This window comes from Marmota monax, unplaced genomic scaffold (genome assembly GCF_021218885.2).
Source record: "Marmota monax isolate L192 unplaced genomic scaffold, Marmota_monax_Labrador192_F-V1.1 WCK01_AAM20220418_F8-fsc00164, whole genome shotgun sequence".
Classification (NCBI taxonomy): domain Eukaryota; kingdom Metazoa; phylum Chordata; class Mammalia; order Rodentia; family Sciuridae; genus Marmota; species Marmota monax.
The window spans coordinates 2,429,668-2,455,170 of record NW_026693313.1 but is presented as its reverse complement, the minus strand read 5'-3'; the positions used below and the strand labels follow the sequence as shown (position 1 = coordinate 2,455,170).

The following is a 25,503-nucleotide window of genomic DNA, read 5'->3' as shown; positions in this document are numbered from 1 at the left end:
CTCTGAGGTAACTATGAGGCTCTCTGGCCTTGAGTTCTTTGTCAGGTCCAGATGAATATTCAGGCAAATGCTTTGAGAGAAGTAATTTGAAAAAATATTACAACTATTACCCAAAATTTTCATCAATGCTTCTAAGAATAAAAACAATTAATACTGAAAGCCTGAGAAAGACTGATGTAGGCAGAGAGCAACTGAGTACAGAGCTGTACATCTCATGAGGGCAAGCTCCCTCCCAAAGGCTCCTTGACTAATGGACTCACAGGGAGAAACAGCTGAGGAGATGCAGAAATGTAGCCCCAGGACAACTTTATCCCGGCCTGACTTTGTTCTCCAGCCTGATGCTTCAAGGTCAAAGCTGCTGGACCACAAAACAGTGAGATGTAGGGAGGTATAGGTTCTTTGTCTTGGGAATCCAAAGAATGAGACCCACGGGGAAGTAAGTGTAAAGCAACAGAGTTCATTCCTGAAGCAGAAAGGAAGAGGAACTCCCAAAAGGGAGGGGTCCCCAGTGGTCTGCCCTAGACAGTGGGTTGTTGCTATCTAGCAGTTTATATGGTGTCTCTTGAGGTGAACTTTAAAGCTACTGGTTAAACACTTTTAGGGAAGGGAGTTTCTACATGCAATCAGAATGAGGCACTAAGTGATCATGTGGCCCCCTGTCCAATCAGGATGTTGGTCACGTGCTGATCACGTGTTGTTCGCATACTTGATCATATGCTGCCTGGCTGATCTGCAATGGAGGTTCCTGCCCTGTCTTCCTATCATATTTCTGGCTCCTTCTCTCAACAGCATAAAGCTAATCAGCTGATTCCTCTCCAGAAAGATCTGCTGCAGTAACTACCAGATACCTCTTTTTTTGTTGTTGATATCAGCTTCCTCCACTAAAAAATAGCACTTATGACAACAGGAATACTTTATACACTTTTTCACACTTTTTAAACTATACACAGATGATATCACTGAACCCTGTACATTCTTAGAAAGAGGAATAGAATTAACTTCCATTCACAGAAGGAGAAAAAAAAAAAACATGTTTAAAGGTATGTGCCCAGTTGGTGATGGCTCAGTGCGAGATTTCTGACCTCCTGATTGTAACCAGACTACTGAAAGAAAAGACAGGGCAAGACTCTGGCAAACTTGGTATCTGTATCCAAGCTTTTTTCCCCCACATAGATTTCGAACACCTCCTACTATGATTACATCATGGGTACCGATTCAATGTTTTACTACACAATGGTGAGTCACCAGAAGCACCCCTGGCCTTCCAGAGGTACAGAGTCCCTGCCCACCAAGAGAACAAAAGCAGAAGACAGACACAATAACCCGAACTCAGAATCAGAAGTCTGTGAGCAGTAACACAGGCACACAGCAGAGGAAAAAACCAGCAAATTCTATTGAAGGAAATGGGGCAACAGATCCGAGAGCACTAGGCAATGATGTTCATGCCAGGTATACTGGGCCTCAGCCTGGAGCACACGACTGTCCATCAGCAGAGGAGAAAGAGGACTCTGTTGAGTAGCAGCAACCCCACTGGGGAAGAAGGTGATATAGAAGGGGACTAAGGACAGTTAAGGCCAGTATGAGGGAATGACAGAGGAGGATTCTAATTCCCAGAGACATGCTACACACACAACAGATGGGTAAAGAGAATATTGACTGTATGAATTGCTAACTCTGTAACACATCACAGGCACTGAGGTACCACCCAAATTCTAGTTAATTCTCAAAAACTCAAATGTGGTTACTTAAGCCCATTAGGAACTTCCTATTATCAGAATATCTCCTCGCATTAGCCAAAGACACATCTCTGTCATATTAACCAAAATAAACCATGGGCAAGGAGGTAAACTTGCTATCCCACAAAATCAAACACTACATTCTAAAATCACAAGACAAATTTAAGGACTACCAGCCATTTGGAATTATTGACTTAACACTTCCATCCAACAGGGACATGTAGAACCATTGGTGCACCAATGTGCACCACTTAGACTAAAATCCCAATGTGGATGTTGAAAACAGTCAAGGCCTGAGGCATGGGAACCTGTGCAGTCCTCAGAACGCTGAAAAGTGGACCCTGCAAAACTGAAGACCACACACCATATGGACGACATTAAGAGAGAGAACCAAAAAAAAATTTTTATGTGATGTTATACACAGATACACATGCATGTGTATGGATATATATTTTTTAAAAGTATAAGCACAGACTATTGTCCAAAGCTTTAAAATATAACTACTAAAATTATGAAACTTCCTCAAATATGCCAAAATTTGAAATATGGTATATCCAAAATTTCAAATGCCATCTTCTAGACCACAATTTAGGTCCAGATAAGCAGCTCTACAGTTCCTCTAGTAGCATTCTGCAATTCCCCAAGTCAGCCTAGGATACATGAAATTAGCCTTCTAAGAGTCTATGAGTGGCCCACAGAGAGGCTGTTCCCAACCACAAAGTCCAGGCACGGAGGGAGGAGAGGAGAAAAGACAGAGTACACGTATGCACACAAGCAGGAATGCAGAGAGGGCTTGGGAGAGTGAGCACCCACTGAGCCACGCTGGCAAAGCTCTATAAACTCCTACAAGAAACACCCTTCTAATCCACTATCAAAGTAACAAGGCCAGCACATACTTCTAAACCCTCTCTTGGACAGAAATATGAGAAAATGACTATGCATATTATTTTCAACTATGGAAACTTAAAGTTTTTGTTTGCTATACAAAATTAACAAATATGTCCTAAAATTTTAAAACTGCCACCCACCAAAAGCCATCAAATGTGTCTTTTCTTATGCAAAACTTACACAGTAAAATTTTAAAGAATTATAAACATTTCTTAATCTACATAGGGCATTATGTTCAACACTTTAACTACTATACCATGGGGTGAAGGTGTGCTCAGTGGTAAAGCATTTGCCAAATGTACATGAGGCCCTAGGTTCAATCCCTAGCACTGCAAAAATCTATATGTACATACATACTATTCCATCTTATCTAGTACCCTACAAATGCCAACACAATCACAGGATATTCCCCATGTTTTTCTCCTTCTTCCATTACCAGAATTCTATTTTCTACCTCCTCCCTTCCTTTCTTGCTCCCTACTAATTAAAGGGTCATTCTCATTGTGAGATGCTTCTCTCCACCAGAAAAGATCTCTTTTCACCCTGGTTGCTCTCTTTTTACTCCCAATCTCTCCCTCTATGTGACACTAATCTGACCTCTTGTCCCCCTGACCCCACTATGCAGTTCAAACAGACTCTTAGGGAACATCTGGGATTGTGGAGGCCCCCAGTCCCCACAGGAACAGACTTCTGAAACTCAACACTGGAAGGGCCTCCTCCTCTGATTACAGTCTGCCATCTGCCGCTTCAGAGAGTTTGAGATTTGGGTGGTTGTACAGTTTTTGCTTTGCTTTTCTCTCCCCGTCATGAAAGAACTAACTACATTTTTATGCGAAAGATCACTGGTCTGGAAGGCAAGAACACTAAGCACACGTGCTCATATACACACCCCTCTGCATGAGCAAACATGCATGCAGTACATTTATACGTCTCTCTGTATGTGTGCGTAAGCATGTAGTATGTTTATACACACCCTCTATATATACACACATGTAGAACATGTTTGTTTATACATACCCTCTGCATGAGCATGCGTGCATGTAGTACGGGTTTATATTTTAACTCCCATCAAGAGCTGATGTAATACTTTCTGAGAACAATAAGGCATAAACTCTGCTCCTAATCAGAAAAACTGCCCAATACTCTTAAAATTATAATTCTTAAGAGTTTGCAAAAGTGTTTAATATGATATGAAAAAGAATCCACTAGAATACCTCTTATAGTACTTGTTTTGAGGCAGCTGATTCCCCAAACACATTTTCCATTGCTATAATCTTTTAACATGCTCATCTATCTGGCTTTTACAGCAATCTGCAAGTGTGAAACAAATATACAATTCACAGTGGGGGAAAAGTGCAAAGACTTAATCTACTATACTCTCATTTGCCAGTGTAGAGTTGTGGGGCACAGCCACAAAAGTGCTTACAAATTCCACTGATCTAATGAACAGATACAGTTTTCATAATTTTTATTGCTGTGTTCCACAGCTCAGTGATTGTCAGGCCAATGCCAATGTACAGGTTCCATCTGAATGACATATGGCTGCAGTCAACCAGAGATGTTACAACATTAAACAATACAAGTAGACAGAACAAGAATACAAAATACCAAATTAGCCCTCACATAACCAGTTATGCTCATGAACATCTGAGTGCTTTAGACGCAGTTTTATGATAGCAGGTGTAGTGAACACACCTTCCTGACCCACAGCAATGTGGACAGTAGGACAGGGAGAGCGGGTAGGGACTCCAGAATGAGGGGCTGCCATGTTGCCCTCAAATGTTACCTTTGTTAGATGGGATTGCCTCTTTATTGGACTCTTTCCTTACTCCCTTCCTAATAAAACAATATTATAGCAGGCATGCCTATTAATCCCAGTGACTTGGGAGGCTAAGGCAGGAGGATCACAAGTTTGAGGCCAGCCTGGGCAACTTTTTGAGACAATATCTTTAAAAAAAAAAAAAAAAAAAAAGACACAACACAGTGGGGTTGGAAGTGTAGCTGGGGAAGTCTCTGTGATAGGCAACCCCTGGGTTCCATCCACCACTAAAACAAAATTGACAATCCTCCATTCACCTCACTGAATGAGATAGTGATGTAAAATCACAACCAAATGGTCAACCACTATGCAAACCATCATGTAATAATAAAACCTACCTCACCAATAAAAGTTTCCTGAAGTACACCCAGGCCAACTATTAAAGCTAGCAGCACAGGAAGCCAATCATCTGGATACTCAGTCTTAACATCTTCCTGCGTTTGGGTAACCCCTCACATTCTGAGTCTAGGAAGAGGCAGACTCTGTTTCCCAATGGAAAAGGGGGCTCAAAAGGCAACTTTCCCAAAGCCCCTGGCAACCAGACCACTGGGAGGAGGCCCAGCCAATCAGATGCATTTGATCTTTGATTCATTGGCTAATAACACAAAGAACAAGTGAAGGAGGAATTTTCCCTGGCAATACACACAATACCCAGTTTCAGGTGTGTGTGCATATGTTACCAGGATACCAGTAGGGGTGAGGAATGTGGAATGAGTTGTGGCATCACATGATGAGGGACAGTGGCAGGAAGTCTTCTTTGTACTTGTGACCTGGTTTTGGCTTCATCTGCACAATGTGGTCTTCCTTGTTCCTGCCCTTCTTACTGATCCGACTTTTCAGCATTCCTAGCAATTCTCTGTGCTTCCCAATAACTTGTTGATATTTCTTTTTCTGCATACAGTAGCCAGACTCAGTTTTCATTGCTTACAACTAATAATTTTGGCTGATGAAGGCAGTTTCTCAAATGGTAGGAAGATAGTAGAGAAATGAAAGAAGAAATTCAAAACATATAGCACCGCAGAACAAAACAGGAGACAGCACATGATACTTGGCTGTCAGAGGCACAGCAAAGGGCAACCACTTGATCAAGAATGAAGTCAAGGATAACAACAGTTAGGTGAGAAGGCCCAGAGGGCACAAGAACCCAGCTTTCAGAGTTGTACAGTTCTAATGCCTTCACACTGAAGACACTAGGAAGGAGCACAAGTTTGTAAGGGACACATTCAGTAGCAACAAGTACTTTCTATCTAGGGCAAAAGCTGTCGATTGAAGTAGAAACTGAATGAATACAAAGGAGAGCCAGAAGTCAAGGAAAGCTGTGGGGAGAAAGGGCATCCAGAGCAAACAGGAGGAGGAAGATGGGAACAGTGATTTCAGTTGGAGGGAAGAGTAACAAAAGTGAAGTGAACTAGCACATGGTGCCATTTTAGCTGCAGATATTTCAGTAACCCCGTGTCTCATTTCTCCTTAGGATGGAGGCTAGAAAGAGAAAGTAGAAAAGGAGGTCAGGAGTCAGTTCAGAGGTACCTCCATCAAATCTGGAAGGTATTTTACAACAGAATTCATTCACTAAAGAACTTTAAGAAGAAGAATCACATCATGTTTATATTTTATTTTAGCAAGATTATCATGAAAGCACTATCAGAAAGAATAATCAAATAATAACTGTTTCTCACCCACCCAGGATTCCACAGAAACTTTGAGAATATTACTAATGAGCAGAAAAATCCATCTATACACATACATAGAAATCTTAGTACTTAATTTCAAAGGATTCATAGCCTCCTGTGGTCCATGGACCTCAAAGTGAGAATAAGACATGGGTTGACAGGCTACAGCAATTGCCACACTAATGATGGCAATGACCTCCATCATGGCAAAGGCTACTGAAAAGGAAGAGAACATAATATGTTTGGCAGAATCTTCTGGGTGTAGACTGTGAGGACAAACACCACGGATGACTTCCAGATTGGTAACTTACATGACTGATGTGTGCCATGATTTTATGGGGGCAAATGACAGACCAGAGAAAGAAACACCAGTGGGACACCTGGAAGGCCACCAACACATCCAAGTAGAGGTGCCCAGCTGGCAATCAGAAAGCAGAGTCTCCAGCTGAGCAAGACCAGCATCCAGGTAATCCCTGGAACTGGGATCAAAGAGCAGATGCTACAAAGGACATCCAGACATGTGAGAGGTCAAGGGGACAGGAACCAGGTTCTGTCCTCAGGGAAAAGTCAGGACTAGGGCTTGGACTGTAGCTCAGTGGCAAAGTACTCGCCTACCACGTGTGAGGCACTGGGTTCGATCCTCAGCACCACATAAAAATAAATAAACAAAATAAAGATATTCTGTCTATATACAACTACAAAAAAATAAAAAATCAGGACTCAACCTAAAGTTCATAGGGCAAGAACAGGCGAGGCTGAAGAAACAGGACAGTGGGTTCAGGGTCAGTACACAACCATCATTTTACAAATATTAATACAAGTTTATTCTTTTATGCACATGATTTTTCTGCGTAGTCACTTAAGTGCTATCTACTCCAAAACGTAAACAAAGGACAAATTTAAGCAACTCTCTTCAGTGCCAAGCAGATACAACAAAAAGAAAAGAAAAGAAAAAAATCAGCGGTACTATCCAGAGATACAATTCTCAATCTTTTCAGAGACCCAAATTCAAGAAGACGGTGTAAATTTTGAAGATGCTTTTAAAATACTTATGCAACTTGGAATATTCTACAGTACACTTCAGTAACACTAAAATCTGGAATGGAATTTGCAGTTTCAGGAAAGCAATTCTTTAACAGAAGTATTTAGCATGTTATATAAACATGTTATTCACAGAAATGTACAACATAGGGGATTTTCATCACATTTGCTACATTTGTTAGCCAAAATGTAGCACACTTGCAATCACCAACAGAGCTGCAGTAAAACCTCTATAATATTAAACAACAACAAAACATGGCAGTAAGCCATCCTTCTATTAAGAAAAAGAAAACAAAACACACTCCGTAAGTGCAGCTTTCTTTGTGACTTTTTTCCCAAGGAACTCATTTTAAACAACAGCTTACTGGCAAAAGCATGATACTGTTTAAATCTGAGCAGAATCTGGCATCTTTGTGTAGAGAAGTTGCCAGGGAAAGAGACTATTATAATGCTAAAGTTCTATCATCCTCATGCTAAAATCAAGAGAATAAAATAAGAAAACAATTAATCCAGAATACAATTCACCTTACTTAGCTTTCATCATTGAGTATTAAAAGTGCAACTCATTTAGAATAACTGGGAAATTGTTCTATTCTTTCCTAGGAAACAAAATATAGATGGAGCAAAAGATAGACCAGATATTAGGAAAGCTTGCAATACTCCACTCAGGACTTTATGAAGCTCTGAACCTGAACATCCTACACATACCCACAACCACTGCCTACAAAACAAAATTACTTTTCTTCCACATACTGGGTTTTCTGCTATATTACATACCACAGTACAATGGTGAAAGGCCAGTTAATGAAGGATTGAGGGAACAATGAATAAATGAATAGTTATTAGTCTCAAATGTTTATCTAGATATTACTCTGGATTTACATAAAGAGTGAATAGCCCTAATCCGAAAATCTGAATCCACAATGCTCCAACAGCTGAACCTTTTGAACATAGATATGATGCCACAGGTGGAAAATTCCCCACCTGACCTATGTGACAGGCACAGTCAAGCACAGGTGCACTAAAAGGACTGTATAAGACTACCTTCCAGGGCTGGGGTTGTGGCTCAGCAGTAGAGTGCTCGCCCAGCATATGCGGGGCCCCAGGTTTGATCCTCAGCACCACGTAAAAATAAATAAACAAAACAAAAGGTATTGTGTCCAACTACAGCTAAAAAAATAAATATTTGAGGGAAAAAAAAAGGCTTACCTTCCAGGCCATGAGTAGATGGTATGTATGTTATGCTGTATATAATGAGGTGACCCCCAAAAGCTCATGTGTGAGACGATGCAAGAAAGTTTAGAGGCGAAATGATGGGGTTGTGAGAGTCTTAGTAACCTAGTCTGTGTGCTAATCCCCTGATAGGGATCAACTGAGTGGGAACTGTAGGCAAGTAAGGTGTGGCTAGAGGAGGTGCTCACTGGGGACATGGCTTTGGGGTACATACCCCCACCCATCCACAGTGGTGCAGTCTGCATGTTTCCTCTCCCTCCCACCTCCCCGGCTTCCTGGTCGGTCAAGACCTGAGCTGCTTTCCTCTGCCAAGACATTCTGCCTCACCTCAGGCACGGAGCACTGGAGTTGGCCCTCTCTTCACTGAGACCTCTGAAACCTTGCATCCCAAAATAAACTTTTCATCCTCTAATTGTTCTTGTCGGGTCATTTAGTCACGGCAGCAAAAAAGCTGACTAAGACAGTGTAGTGTGTGCGTGAACACAAATGAATTTTATATTTGCAAAAATTCAAAAAAAAAGGGCTGGGATGTGGCTCAGTGCTTAAGAGCCCCTGGTTTCAATCCTCAGTACCAAAAAAAAAAAAAAAAAAATCCACAAAGTATTAAAACACTTTCAAAGGTCCCAAGCATTTTGAATAGTGAACAATCTTTATTCAAATAGGCAATTTAAGGGTGGTACTTCAAGAATATTGCAAATTTTAGCAGGTAAAGAAGATACTGAATGTCAATTAAATTCACATATTTCCTTGATTAGCTACTATGGGCAGAGAATTCTGCATGCCACTACAATGCAGTCAAGTTGTTCCTGCTCTTCAGGGCATTCACAACTCAGCAGGCAACAGCCATAAGGAGATACTTAAAGCACTGCTACGGGGAAGTACTTCCGGAAAGTGAGCCAAGCTTCCCAAAGGAAAATGCAGCTGAGCTTGAGAGTTTGGACCAAAGTTTCACCAGAGAGATGGGAAAAGAGATAAGGGAGTTCAAGCCACAAATAAGAGCACTGTAAAAGTGTGGGGCAGATCTGAGATGGCAATCTGTGTAAGAGGTATCATGGACAAGGACAGAAAGGAGCAACAGAGGTACCGAGCATGGAAGAGGCCACACTGAAATGCGTACTGGAGGTCCGCTGTTTGATTTCAGTTTGGGAGAATGTATATACCATATATTTTTTATTTATCAAGCTATGGGCAGGAGAGATGAAATACACCGACTCTCGCCAACTTACTACATAGAGTAAGTGGTCCCCACAGCACAAACCCAGTGAGTCAGCCAGTCAGAAAGGGAATCAGAAGTAGAGGCCAGAGCCCCACTCTCATACATTAAAATGACCTGAACTTGAGAAATTCATCAGTACAGGAAAAGAGGGAAAAATCAAACAGGACTCTGCATTGCCCTGAATTGGGTTCGATTAACAACCCTAGTTATCAAGGGAGCCCCAGTATCACAGGCCAGGAGGATGAAGGATTAGATGTTTCTGCAGAGGCTCTGGACATCTGAGGAAGCGGTCCGCAGGCAGCTGGCAAAGCAAGCCTGAGGCTGAAGGACCACTGGGGCCAGAGATCCAGAAGCCCCCAAAGTTATCAAACGCCTGGATTGTTAAAAATTGGCCAAGAATGATGAAGACAGGCCTGTCCTTCAGGAGACAATAAGGCAAACCACATCTAAGCAAAGACAACTCCTCTGAGTGCTGAAAGAGTTGCAGTACAGCTCTGCACGGTCCTGCTGCACTTACTGAGGGATCTGCACCATGCATTGCAACTCTGATGTGCAAACTCTTAGGAAGACAGACCACACGAAGCAGATCACCTGTGTATCCTAATATACTGTGCCGGATCTTCAGGAATGCATATGCATATTCCCACTTATCCTGAGAATCACCATTTCTCCCCTTCAGAAATCAATCACTGATTTTACATCAAAGTTTACAAAAATATTATTCACATCTAAATATTTTTAAAGTTTAATGTAATAAAAGACTTGCATTAGTTATACGCTCTCCTGAAAGTATGACAACAACTTCTCAGGAAGAATGTTTTTTGTTGTTGGGGGGGGCGGTGCTAAGAATTGAACTCAGGGGTGCTTTAACCACTGAGCCACATCACAGCCCTCCTTTACACTTTATTTGGAGACAGGCTCTCGCTGAGTTGCTAAGTGCCTCGCTAACCTACTGAGGCTGGCTCTGAACTCACGATCCTTCTGCCTCAGCCTCCAGAGTTGCTGGGATTACAGGCGTGTGCCACTGCACCCAGAACTTACAAAATGTCAGTATCTTGAGTTGAACTACTACACAATTAGTGATAGAAACTGTACCTGGTGGACTAACCCAGAACTCTCCAGTCATTAAGTAACAGGTTAGCTTTATGTGGATATCAAAACTTGTGTCCGGCCCAACTTCCTGAACCCTAAGAGCCTTCTACCTGCCAGGCATCATGCAAGTGCCTGGGACAGACATATGAAAATGCTCCCCAGGCTCCAGTGAACTTATAGGCAAATAGGAAAAGGAAGAAACACAGGAAATGGCCTGTCCACATGGTCCACAGGTGGAGGCTTGGCCTACAAGTAGCTAAGGAAAAAATGGCAAGAGGACAAAGGAGAACAGAAGAAAGCTTCAGCACAAAGAGTGCTCTTAGCACAGGAGAAGCCTGTCTAGCTCACATGTGGCTGGGAAATGGGAAGGGGGTCCAGACAACTCCAGTAGGTTCACGTTAGTAACATCAACATGTCTAGAATGGGGGCAGCCATTGAAGGGAGGAGTTAAAGAGGTCTAGTTATTTTTCAATATCTAATTCCCCTTTTCTGAGCTCCTAGAAGGCTCTGCCTTGCTAAGTAAAAATTTCATCAACCCATTAAACAAAACAGACTGGAAATACATGGGTTAATCTAACTAGCTATGATTCCAAGAAAAGATGAAACGGGAGAAGAAGCATTTATTGGGCACAAAGTGCCAAGTCCAAGGCTACCTGCTTGTACACATGAAATCTCATTTAACGCTCACAACTGGTAGTACAAGATCCCTCTGAGAAGAGGCACAAAGACTCTACTCCATCCCTCCCTCTAATGTAATACAGCAGACTTCAGGATTTTTATACACACACACGTCATCAAACCATATTAGATATGCATGTACTCACTTATTAATTCTTTTACTATTGTTAAAATCTAAGAACATAAAGAAAAACAGAAATGGAAAACAAAGTCTTCATTAAATACACTTATGTCAGGTAAGCCCCAAGACAGCAATAGAAAAAGAACTCAATGGTCCAAGAAGGAAAAACAGAAGTGAATGTTCATGAAACTCCTATATAAGCCCAGCCCCAAGAATACCCTGGAGGGTGCATCGTCAAACACAGGACACATACCTGCACAGTGATCCTCTGCAACCCCCAGCAGAAAATCCACTGTTCACAAAAGTGAGACAACACAGACACGCTACTCATACACAGGGTAGCTGTCACACACTCTCTCGAAGACTTAGAGCAAGTAAGAATATGTAAGAAGGAGATACTCTCTAACAACAATATTTCTTTCCCTGTGGCATCTACAAATTCATAAGAGTAGGACAAAAGAGTCACCAGGATCAACAGTGCTGGAGGCGGCAGACAGGGTTCTGTCTTGGTTCTCTTATTAACTACAGGGCCCTGAGCAACTTAGTCACTCCAAGAAAGCTCAGGTCCCCATTTTAGGCCTTATCCACTACTCCACATAGAATACTCAAAAGGATTTTCCAAGAGATCTCTTTCCATTCTGTCGAGGACTATTTGTTATACTGTGTAGTGCCTAAATCACCAAGACCATTCAGTGGGGTTCATACTGCCCTCGTTTAATAAGTATTCATCATCTGCTACCTGTCAGGCCCTGACCTAGCTAGGTGCTGGATATGAGAGATGAATAAGCTGATCCAAAAATGTCACTTTCTATACCAGAAACTAACCCCTTGCTTAGAGGGCACAAACACAGACCAACAGTGCCCAGGCTGCACAATGAACAAGAACTATGAGAGCAGGCACACTCAAACCAGTCTGTGTCTCCCCACCAATGGGTAGTGGTTCCAGATAACAAAAATGAAGGGGGAAAATAATTTATATTGCAAAACTTATTGAGGTTTAGCTGTTTTTGACACAAACCTAGAAAATTTAAATGTTTTTGATATTAGAAAACAAAAATGAAGGGGCTGGGGCTGGGGCTTAGTGGTAGAACACTCGCCTGGCACATGAGAGGCACTGGGTTCGTCCTCAGCACCTCATAAAAATAAAATAAAGATATTGTGTCCACTGTAACTAAAAAATATATATTTTTAAAAATGCTAAATAATTAAAAGAAAATAAGAATGAAAACACCGGGGCTGGGGATGTGGCTCAAGCGGTAGCATGCTCGCCTGGCATGCATGCGGCCCAGGTTTCATCCTCAGCACCACATACCAACGAAGATGTTGTGTCCGCCAAAAACTAAAAATAAATAAATAAATAAATTCTCTCTCTCTCTCTCTTAAAAAAAAAAAAAAGAATGAAAACACCAAATATAAAACATACACCAAGTTTAAGATGATAGTTTGTGAGCTGTTTTTAGGGCATTTTGTGGAAAAAGAATCATTACGAAATACTGCTACAAGATAACAAGCAGCTCAGTAAAATTCTCTAATTCTAATTGAGTCTTAAGTCTAATGCGACCTTTTTTAAAAAAATTTAAACATATGTTCAAAAAAATAATTAGTAGCTCTTTTATCTATTTTTATATATATATATATATATATATATATATAAATTTTTAAGTATTGCTTTATAAGTATTTCTATTTTCTGGCAAATCCAGAATCCACATTTTTTTTTCCACCAGTTCTACATCACCACAGATTCGGTCTTTGACAAGACCTAATGTAAAGCAAGCTCTTCAAAATACAGCCACCAAAGTACAGGAAAAAATTTTAAACTACATATAAAAAAGATAATGAATGAAATCTAACCTAAATGATTTGTTAAGTGGCAAACATATCTGTTCTGTGTTATGCTAAACCCTGAAGCAAGGGCATTTTCAGGTATCCGAGGCCTCTGGCATCAGGTTGGATGCTCTGTGCTCAGGGTCACACAGGGTCTTACTATAAACTGCCATCAAAACGCTCCTGCCATGGGTGTCCTATTAAGAGTATACAAAGAATTCAAAAAATTAGACAATAAGAAAACAAACAACCCAATCAACAAATGGGCCAAGGACCTGAACAGACACTTCTCAGAGGAGGACATACAGTCAATCAACAAGTACATGAAAAAATGCTCACCATCTCTAGCAGTCAGAGAAATGCAAATCAAAACCACCCTAAGATACCATCTCACTCCAGTAAGATTGGCAGCCATTCTGAAGTCAAACAACAACAAGTGCTGGCGAGGATGTGGGGAAAAGGGTACACTTGTACATTGCTGGTGGGACTGCAAATTGGTGCAGCCAATTTGGAAAGCAGTATGGAGATTTCTTGGAAAGCTGGGAATGGAGCCACCATTTGACCCAGCTATTCCCCTTCTCGGTCTATTCCCTAAAGACCTAAAAAGAGCATGCTACAGGGACACTGCTACATCGATGTTCATAGCAGCACAATTCACAATAGCAAGACTGTGGAACCAACCTAGATGCCCTTCAATAGACGAATGGATAAAAAAAATGTGGCATTTATACACAATGGAGTATTACTCTGCATTAAAAAATGACAAAATCATAGAATTTGCAGGGAAATGGATGGCATTAGAGCAGATTATGCTAAGTGAAGCTAGCCAATCCCTAAAAAACAAATGCCAAATGTCTTCTTTGATATAAGGAGAGTAACTAAGAACAGAGTAGGGACGAAGAGCATGAGAAGAAGATTAACATTAAACAGGGATGAGAGGTGGGAGGGAAAGGGAGAGAGAAGGGAAATTGCATGGAAATGGAAGGAGACCCTCAGGGTTATACAAAAGTACATACAAGAGGAAGTGAGGGGAAAGGGGAAAATAATACAAGGGGGAGAAATGAATGACAGTAGAGGGGGTAGAGAGAGAAGAGGGGAGGGGAGGGGAGGGGAGGGGGGATAGTAGAGGGGGGATAGAAGAGGATAGGAAAGGCAGCAGAACACAACAGACACTAGTATGGCAATATGTAAATCAATGGATGTGTAACTGATGTAATTCTGCAATCTGTATATGGGAGATCATAACCCACTTGAATCAAAGTGTAAAATATGATATATCAAGAAATTTGTAATGTTTTGAACAACCAACAATAAAAAATTAAAAAATAAATAAATAAAAATAAAAGTCAAAAACAAACAAACAAAAAAAACGCTCCTGCCAGAATCCCACCATCCATGCCAGCCAGGGTGGGCCAAGAATGGGACTAGCTAGGATCTGGGGAGGCCGGAAGCTCTCCTGGCTTCCACTGCTGTCACCCAACAGAAGGCAGCAGCGACTATCTCTGCAAGCAAGGCCAAGGCAGAGAGGGTGCTCTTGCCACCAGCTTTCCTACTTTTCAAAGACACTGTAATCTAAGGTGTTACAGAGCTAGGCCTGTGAGAGGGAACAGAGCGATCCAGCAGAATCCTGAACAGGATGAGGGCTCCCTAGGAAAGGCAGACATCAGCATCTTAGCCCACGCCCTCCCCCTGCCTCAGCCCCACTGCTGGCAGTGGGGTGGGGACCAGTGACCAGGGAATAGCAATTCCTTGTAATTATCCACTGCCTATCATGTCACTATGAACATTAAAATGTTATTGGCAATGATATTCTTAAATATTTTTAAGTACATATTTTCTTCATGTTGTCTCAAGTTGTTAAGTATGATTTAACTACTAGCTTTAAGAACCAATTTTCTCCCCTAGGAAGACATCATTTCTTTTCTTAAAGACTCTCAATGGGCATATAAAATTTGTTATATAGAAATTTACTTTATAGCTCACTTAGACAATTCATCTCTTTACACATTATCCAACATCTGTATGAATTCTTGGTGGCCTTCCACCTGCGTGGCTGCAAGTCTACTAAATTAGTACAAAGAAAAATGGCATAAAACAATAAAAATTTTAAAAAAAAAAGAAAAATGGCATAAAACTAGGACTTTACATATCCCAACCCCTTAGAAGAGTTAATAGAGGTCACTGAGACTCCCCTAATTCCCTGTTTTCAAGTAAATCAAATTTGTGAAAACTAACAACTTATAAATTCATTAGCCTGAGTATAGAATGTTGCCAATATTTTCAACAGATATAGTCATCAATGTTTACCTTCAAATTACATAGATTTTTTTTTCATCCAAAAATCTAGGTACAAATTTCAAATTAAAAGACTATGATTCACTTTTCACAGTCAGATGCTGAGAAAATAGAAGATGAACAAACTTATTTCAATACATACAGCCTATGCAAGACAAAAAATATTAGTCTCTTGTTTCTAGTAGAACTATCGATAGGAAAAATAGCTAAAACTATTAAACCTGTGAATATGGCCAATTCTAACATAAATTTGAAAACATACTTCCAAACCTTTCCATTCATTTTGAAAACATACATATACACTGGATAGAGAGCACACCAATTAAAATGAAATCATAAGTTTCAACAAATAACATAGATAATTTAATGCATTAGAGATAAAAGACTGAATTAATTTCTTAATCAGAAAATTTTTACAAAACAAATGTCTCCTTTGAATCACTTCTAACCACAAAATTAGATACCCCCAAAATCACTAATCCTACTCTATTACCTCTTTTATATTAATCTTGTGGAATGCTTCTTCAAAATCTTTCAATTTCACAGTGATAAAATAGAAAATACCATAAGAATCATTAACCCATTATATCCCAAGTTTTCAATTCTGTGACTATTTCAATAAAATTATATAAGTATATTAAAATAGATTGGATATCAAAATTTAGAGTTTATTATATTAGTGTTACATTATCATTATATTACTATTATTATAATCACATTGTACGCTATAATGATTATATTATATATTGCATACAATATTTAAGTTTTTATAGGCGTTCCACATCTGGGACAAAGGGATGAATGAGTTAAAAGTTAACAATTGTCTGTAAATCCTATTTCTAAAGAGCCAATATTTAGTTTTGAGTGGTTTTGTTATGAACCACTAATTTATGGTCTTATCTCATTTTGTCTTATGTTATAGTATGAATGTTTGTGTCCTTTCAAAATTCCTATGCTGGCATCCAGCCATTCAAGGCGAGGGCAAGAGGGGGCGGGGTCTTTGTGACATTGTTAAGCAATGAGAGCAAAGCCTTCCAAATGGGATCATTGTGCTGAGGGCCCAGCTGTTCCCCTCCTCCCATGTGAGGATACACACTGCCTATGAAGCAGGGACTGGTCCCTCACCTGACAATGATCTCTGATGCCCAGCCTCCAGAACTGTGAGAAATAAATTTCTGTTGTTTTATTTACTACTGGGTCTACAGTATTTTTGTTACAGCAGCCCAAATGAACTAAGCTAAACCCTTTCAGAATTTGTTTTCTGAAGCTATTTCTTCATCAAACTAGGTATAGATCCTTAATATTTGTCCTAAGTTATCATGATATAATAAAAACACACCAAAATAATTTTCTCGATTCTCTCTCTAAAGAGAAATAATAATGAATGAGCACATTCTTTTGTTAAGTTACTCTTTACTTAAACAGTCCAACAAACGGTAAAAACCATGTGGAAAAGTGATCCAAAGTAATAAGTCAGATATTTATACATGTCTTGGTGTTGACTCAAGCATTCACCTGGCAGCTTACCGTAAGGTTTTCTCTCAGAGACACACATTACCAGGACACAGACCTCGATGGTGATGAAGACCACCAATGACCATAAGGCATGGTGACACCTGCGATCCACAGCAGCAACTGTGGCCATAACGTGAATGATTCATTGCTACTACCGTAACGACTCATTTTGGACAATAAATTGATTCTGAAAAAGATTTACTTTTTCCATCTTTTTATAAAAGCTTATTTGATCTGTAGAGGGCTTATGTCTTGGGCTCAATGAACTGAGTGGGATTTCAAGGGGAGGGTTACAAAGAGAAGTCTGAGACCTGCTAACTACTTTTGAGAAGAAAGGCTGTTTTCAAGAAGTCATATCAAAAGTAGGTCCTTTTTCTTATGCTTAATCTGAAAAGACAGACATTCAGAAAGTCTAAAGGAAAAATAAAAGTATTCCCAAAACATTTTTTTAAAACTTAAAAACAACACATTCAGAGACTGTTCACATCTATCCAAAATAAAGAAAGTAAAAATCAGATCGTATTTCTAATATTGACAATACTCAAATACTTTCTGGTATATTCAGTTCAAAAACCAAACATTGCATTGAAACAGCTAGATCAGCATTTCACAAGCACAGTATGCTCCTAGCCTGCACTCTTCAGCTCAGCAAGTGCACATTCCCAGCAAACACTGCCAGCTTCTCCCACTAGCTCCCAGGAGGCACCCTCCAGCTGACACTGCTGGCCCACCCCCAAGGCTACACCTTCCACACACAGCCCGGCAGGACCTCTGCCTGTCCCTCCCAGCCTACCAATTCCCCAGCCTTTTCCAGGAGACGTTTCAGGCCACCTTCAAACTTAAGCTTTTATATCTAGCAAGGTAATTTCTTTGTTATTAAACTTCAGCAGGTCCAGGAATGCCACTGTACACCTTTTGTGGGACATCAAGGACCAAAGTTGTCATCAGAGTATGCAGTAAATGACAGAAGAAGAGGACCCAGAGGACTCTCCAGCACATGCTGCTGAAGTGCCACCACACAATGGCTGGGAGCACCTGAAAGAGGGAGTTAGAGCATGAGAAACAGCCAGCACACTGCCTGCCGGGGTGACAGCAGGAGAAGGCCAGCAGAACGCCTGCCGGGTCAGTCAGTCTCGCACACACATGGACATGTGTGTACTCCATGACTGTAAAGAAAAACACACCTGAAACAAACAGCATTGTGACAAACTGGTATACCAGGCGGTGTTAAATGAAGTATTCACATACAAGACAGACTGCCGTCACAAGTAGTATAAACCACTCCCAAGAGACCACAGTTCCTTATAGCTGCTAATGACATTTTAAAGTCTGTGAATATCCTGTTTATGTAATAATCAGACAGAGGATAACCTACAGTTATGTATATATTCTCATAAATTACAAAGTATAAAGTAGTACACAACAACAGTGGGACCTCTGAATGTAAAAGTAGCCAATTTGTTTTAATTGTATTTAACATAACTAAAGAAAGATGTCTGTATACAGACAGCACAGTCAATGCTTTCGTCTAGTATCAGTCCCTCCCAAAAACAAAAGCAACAGTACAACTTGCTTTTTGTTGGCCTGCTTTTTGTTTGTTTTTATAAAAACAAACCCATAAGAACAACAATGACAGAAATTTGGAAGCTACAAACGGATGAACAAACAGTAGTAACTAACTTAGCCACCAAAAAGGGCTAGGGGGCTAGGTGGAATCCTTGAGACGCTCAGTACTTGGCAGCACCAGATACAACTGAGGGCAGAGGAGCTCTTGCCTAAAACTAGGAGGACCATGTGGACTGGGAAGTAGCCTCTCTCTGTTATGACCAGTTCTTCTTCCTCCATCCTAGCAGAAGCCTGGAGATTTACTCCCTGCCAAAGGGAGAAGCAGAGGTTCTCTGGAACCACAACAATGCAACAACCTGCCAACGGTCCTCCTCCTGTGTTCAATCCCTGCCCAACAGCATGAAAGTAAATACAGACTGGGGTGGGAGTGTCCCCCAGCTCCCCTAGGAAGCCCACCAAGAATCCACATGAGATCCATTTCAGCAAGCCCTGCCACAGGGACTCAGACAACCAGAGATTTCCGGTAGCTCAGGAAAGCCTTTAACACAAACACAGACCAAACAAAAAGGGCAAAGTAGAAGAGAATAAAATAAAAACAGAGTACAATCATGAATATATCAAAGAGACAAGGAAAAATGGACAGGATTCTATGAAAACAAAGAATTAAGAAAAGGAAAAAAAGGAAGGTGAAAGGGAAGAAGGAAAGGGGGGAGTCTGAGAGACCAGAAAGCTCTCAGAAATAAACTAGAATACCAGAACTGAAGAACTCCTGAGAAAAGGGGACAAGAAGACATGGAAGGTAGCAGAAAAGACGATAAGCTCCAAGCCCTAGCTACTTGGGAGGTAGAGGCAGAGGATCACTTGAACCCAGGAGTTCAAGGCCAACCTGGCGACAACGGGGGAACCCCAAAGTCCAGAACATCAGTTAAGGAAAGAGTTCCAGAAAGAGTGCTGAGTAAGAATGAAGTGGGAGGGAAGATAATCAGGAGAGTTTTTGTGACGACAAGGGTGAGTGCACAGGGCAACGGAGAAGAGTAGGCTAAGACGGAAGGCAAGGGCACTGGGGGAAGGCGACATCAGGAAGTGGGAAGGGAGAGCAAGGAGACAGGTCACATGCAAAGCGCCAGGAGGCAAAAGTAAGAAGAGCTTCAGACGTCATGGTGGCATATAGCAGAGTCCACTTTGATATAATATAGAAGAATCTGGAGGAAAATTATTGCCAAAATTGTATTCCCAATCTATAAGTCATGTATAAAAGGCATTTTCAGATGTGCAAGACCTGAGGGAGTTTTACTTCCTGTACCATTTGTGAGAAAACTATTGGAGGATGGTCTGCAACCAAAACAAGGACACAGAACACAGGAAACCAAACACCCAACTCAGAAAACTGACAGAGGTAGATTTTAGAATGACAGTAAATGGAGAACCAAGGATAAAATCTGTGCTTCAGATAGAGAAGGTACCAGAGAGACTGCAGAAAGCCAGGATGCTCTAGGAGAGAGGCCTCTAGAATATAGAATTTATAACATACCCAGTGGATCTAACTATCTCACAAGGAGAGATGGGCAGTTATCACTCCCATGCGAAAAGGTTCTAAAGTAGGATGAGTGATAAGTGTATACAGGCAGCTGAAGGAAAAAAAGACCATTGTTTATTACAAGAAAAGCAAAGAGATGTGTAGGAAAATAATAATTAGCTACATGGATTAGTGTCTTCCCAGTCTCAACTAAGTAAATATAACTGTGATCAAATTGAAATTATAGCACATCTGGAGGAAAAGAGGGTAAGAAGAGTCAAAGCTTGCAGTGCGGGCAGGGTGGGAAGGAGTGCCAAGCCACCTTCCTCCACAGCAGAAAGCGACGGAAAATGCCTAGCACTGGACACGGCATCACAAGCATGTGGCTCACAACACGAAAGGGGACTGGAGGAAGCAGCTAGAAGAATTGAACATGGCTCCTGTAGGAAAAGATTAGTTTTAAGAAAATCCAAAACTAGTTTTCCTAAGCCATTTGTAGCCTGCTGTGTGCTTCAAACACAATTTTTCCACTCTCTAGTCTAAGAAAAAAGGAAAGAAAATAAATCACCTGTTAGAGGTTGCACACTGTTTTTAAGATACTTCAAAGAACAATTTCTTTTTTTGTTAAATTGGTTCTTTTTAGTTATACATTAGAGTCTATTTTGATATAATTGCACAAGTATGGAATATATCTTATTCTAATTAGGATCAAAAGATAATTTCAAGATCGCGGTATTCCCATGTCTGGAAACAAGGAATGTTTGAGCTGGAAAGGAAGGACCCCAAGTAACTGTCAACTCTCCTCCCCTCGCATCCAGTTTTACAGCTAAATTCTGCCCAACCTAACTGCTCAGGAGAAGTGTGAGATGTCATGAAGAGAAAAATGCACCTGCCAGCCATCCAACAGTCAAACACACGTTTTGGCAATTACAGTATTGATTAGAAAACAGAGCTGGAAGATCCATTTACCAGGGTTCTACTTCTTGTTTTGTTCTTTTGGTAAGTCACTTAATATTTTAACTCCTTGAATTTCCCCATCTGCAAAACAGAAATACAACTCTCCTGTATTTCACATAACATTTATGAGGATGGAGTATATAGGCTGCTGTAAGATTCTTAAAAGAAAAAAAATTTTAAATACTCTTCCCTTTACTCTCAAGGATAGGTACTTGTCACTTACAATGGGTTTACATCCCAATAAGCCCACTGTAAGTTGAAAATGTGTAAGTCAAAAATGCGCTTCAGCGGGTGGGGCTGGGGCTCAGTGGTGGAGCGCTTGCCTTGCATGCACGTGTAGGGCACTGGCTTCAATCCTAGGCACCACATAAAAATTGATGAATAAATGGAGATATTGTGTCCATCTAAAACTAAAAACACACACACACACACACACATATATATATATATATATATATATTTTTTTTTTTTTAAATGCACTTAGTAATACCAAATCACAGCTTAGCCAGCCTACTTTAAACATGCTCAGAACACTTGAATTTGCCTACGGTAGGGCCAAGTCCTCTAATACAAAACCTATTTTACAACAAAGTGTTAAATAATTCATGTAATGTACTGAACACTGTACTCAATGTGAAAAACAAAATAGTAAACTCGACAGGTTTTCACTTTACAATAAAGTAGAAAAAATCACACATCAAACCATAAGTCAGGAACCAACTGTATACAAAACTAACAATTTCAAACTCAATATATCCAAAATCAAACTCATCATCCTCATCCCCCAAACCTGTCTCGTCTCTATATTCAAACTCTTGGTTAAGGCACCCACAATATTCATTTCCATGCAAACCAGAAATCTGGAGTCAGGCAAGACCACGACAATACAGCACTCCTCCTCCTCCTCCTCCTCCTCCTCCCGCTTCTTACCCAAATACAATCAACCTCCATGTCCTGCTCAATTCACCTTCGCAACAGATTTAAAGCCACCCCTTTCCTTCCTAACCCAACTTCCTACCACTCTACTGACCCCACTGGGGTCCTACCATATTCAGGTTTTTGTGTGCCTAGACTCAGAACAGACCTTCCTATCTCCAGGTTCTTTCCCTTTAAGTCCTTCTCACTCCCACAAGCCACAGTACAAAACGACCTATCTAGAAGGCTCGTTTCAAGCCTTCTTAGTTAGAACTGAAAAAAGGGCCTTAACTGCTTACAGTGTCAGGTCAGGCTTCCCAGTAGGACTTCACAGTTCTCCATGACCTGGCACCTCCTCCAGTATCATCTCCCATGCCACAGAGGGCAGGTCCCTATGCCACTGGCAGCTGACTGACACCACACCCCCCACGCTGTTTTTTTCTGTCCCCCTTCTTTTCAATGACTTATTTACTCATCAAAAACTCGGCTCTTCATCTGTACTAAGCCTTCACCCATTCACCTGTCTCCTCACAGGACTTTTCCTGGACAGCAGAAAAGTCACTGGGTCCTAACCACAGTGCCAGAGTCCAGCACCAGGTGAACAGGAGCAGGCAATCAGGATCCAGGAAGTACTCCCTGATCTCACAGCATAAAAGTGTGTTGTCAAAGTCCAGTCTACATTCACTGCCTCCTTTTCCTTTCCTCATTCACCCCTTAAACTACTGCAACCTGGCTTTTATTATCCAATCAGTAGGAAGTCTCCCTGACCATTCCTTCACCCTAACCCTGTTGGCCCCATCCTCCTTTGGAGCAGCCACAGCCATCCTTCCTGGCCTTCCTCTCACTGCCCTCTTGAGCATATAGTTTTCACTCCTTGCCATATATCCCACAAGCACTGGGAGGCACGTTGTCCCAGCCTCCTCTTGGGACAGTATGCACACACCCTCTTCTACAGCTTCTACTGGGAGCCTACAATTATCCCTTTCAACCCTGGTTCCACAGGTTCCAGGACCCACCCAAGACCAGTTAAAATAAGATCTCTAAAGATGGGGTTCACTCCAGATAAACTCCCCAAATGATTCTAATGGTAAGCACAGCTCAGAACCACTGAGCCACACGCTTACTTTAAGGCAGAACCTCAACTTTCTACCTTCAACATCCACAACTCATTGGACCCAAATTCCCGAGTACCCACAGCCCACCGCCATTCCCTGAGGGCTTGCCCCACAAAACCAAATGTGTCCAAAAGTCAAGAGCAGGAGCACATACCTGTAATCCCAGAGACTCCATAGGCGCAGGCAGAAAGATCACAAGTTCAAGGCCAGCCTGGACAACTCAACAAGACCCTGTCTCAAAACTTAAAAAAATAAAAAAAGCTGGGGCTGTTGTTCAGTGGCAGAGCACAGCAGGATTCAACATGCATTAGCACACACACACACAAAGTAGATTCATGCTCTGCTTCCTGCTCGGGATTCCTTTAACTCTACTCAATCTACCCAGCTGCCCAGGTTACACACTAGAGAGTCATCTCAGAGCCCTCCGCTGCCTACTTTCTCCTCAGCTGGTCACTAAGATCCGTGTTCCACCCACACAATGCCCTACCCGACACCCCTGTGACACCCTCTCACTCGCTTCCCTTCATGAGTCCAGCTGCTTCTGCACCTCTCCAGTTCTGAAGAGTCACTCCCTTGTCATCCACCTTCGTCCAGGCTTCCTGCCCAGTCCATCTCCACATTCCAGAAATGGCCCTTCTACAGAACACTTCAAAGCTACTCCTCTTAAAGATGTTCTTCCCGCCGAGAGTCGCCGCGGTGTCCTGCTTCAACAGTGCTTGGAGGGAACCGGTGCTTGACCCCCACCGGCCGCTCAGAGCCCCGTCTTCACAGCGCCCTCGGACCGCCCCGGCCTCTCCGCAGCCGCCCGCCAGGGCTACCCGGCCCCCTCCCAGGCGCCCCAGAACTACCAGCAGGACTCGGAGGCCGCCATCCACCGCAGCTCAACCTGGAGTCTAGGCCTCCCGTGTCTACCAGTCCACGTCTTACTACTCTGACCTGATGATGTGGCTTTGAAGAACTTTGCCAAATATTTTCTTCACCAATCTCATGAGGAGAGGGAACATGCCGAGAAACTGATGAAGCTGCAGAACCAACGGGGTGGCCGAATCTTCCTCCAGGATATCAAGAAACCAGACCGCGATGACTGTGACAGTGGGCTCAATGCAATGGAGTGTGCTTTGCACTTGGAGAAAAGTGTGAACCAGTCACTTCTGGAACTGCACAAACTGGCCACTGACGAAAATGACCCCCACTGTGTGACTTCATTGAGACTCGTTACCTGAATGAGCAGGTGAAATCCATCAAAGAATTGGGTGACCATGTAACCAACTTGCACAAAATGGGAGCCCCAGAATCGGGCATGGCAGAGTATCTCTTTGACAAGCACATCCTGGGAGACAGTGATAACCAGAGCTAAACCTCAGCCTGACTTTTCCACAGCCGTGCAAGTGACTTCCCTGGTCACCAAGGCAGTGCATGCATGTTCGGGTTACCTTTACCTTTTCTCTAAATTGTACCAAAACATCCACTTATGTTCTTTAATTTGTACCATTCCTTCAAATAAAGAAATTTGGTGCCTCCCCCCAAAAAAACTCCCCATATAAAGAGAAAAAAGCTAAAAGATACAGTTCAGATTCATTGAAATCATATAAACCGCTGTCCTTCACAACCCACCTTGCAGTCTACTCTCCTAATCCAAATCTATACCATGTTCTCAGAGTTACTCTTCATCACATACCATTGTTATGGATCACAGAAAACTGGATCATCTGTGTCCACTGTCAGAAATATGCCTGCCCCAATACATACACAGAGTTCTGTTATTCCTTTGTTAAAACCCAAGTCATCTGTCACCTACTGCTTTGGTTTTGAGGAGAGTCCCCCAGAGGTCCGTGTGTTAAAGGCTCAGTTCCCAACCTATGGGTAGGAGATGGTGGAACCTATAGGAGGTGGGCCCAGGAAGAAGGATTTAAGTCACTATGGATGCACCCTGAAGGATACTGGGACCGCACCTGCCCCCACCTCCACCCCAGCCTCCGCTTCCCAGATGCCACAAAGTGAGCACACAGGCCAAGCAACAGGCCAACCAACAATGCATTGAAACTTTAAAACCCATAAGCCAACATAAACCCTTCCTCTTTTTAAGCTGATTTATCCTAAGCACTTGCTACAGCAATGGAAAGCTGGCACACCCACCTTTCCCATAAGTAGAATTTGTACAATTTGCATTTGTAGAATCAGCATCTCCCTCCCTGTGATCCCATGGCTCTTTTCGCATTTCTCCATTCTACTACTTATCACACTAGGTAAGGCTTTGTGTCTCTCCGAATACTGTTCTCTGAGGGCCTAGAATGTATGTCTTTT

General features: G+C 41.8%; 1 protein-coding gene and 1 pseudogene across 7 annotated transcripts in view; one reads left to right on the top strand and one right to left on the bottom strand.

Moving 5' to 3' along the window:
• Window positions 1-25,503, bottom strand: part of Arid1b (AT-rich interaction domain 1B) — a 412,777-nt gene that overhangs the window by 314,074 nt on the left and 73,200 nt on the right. The window lies entirely within an intron of this gene.
• LOC124100937 (ferritin heavy chain-like) lies at window positions 251-24,687 on the top strand (annotated as a pseudogene).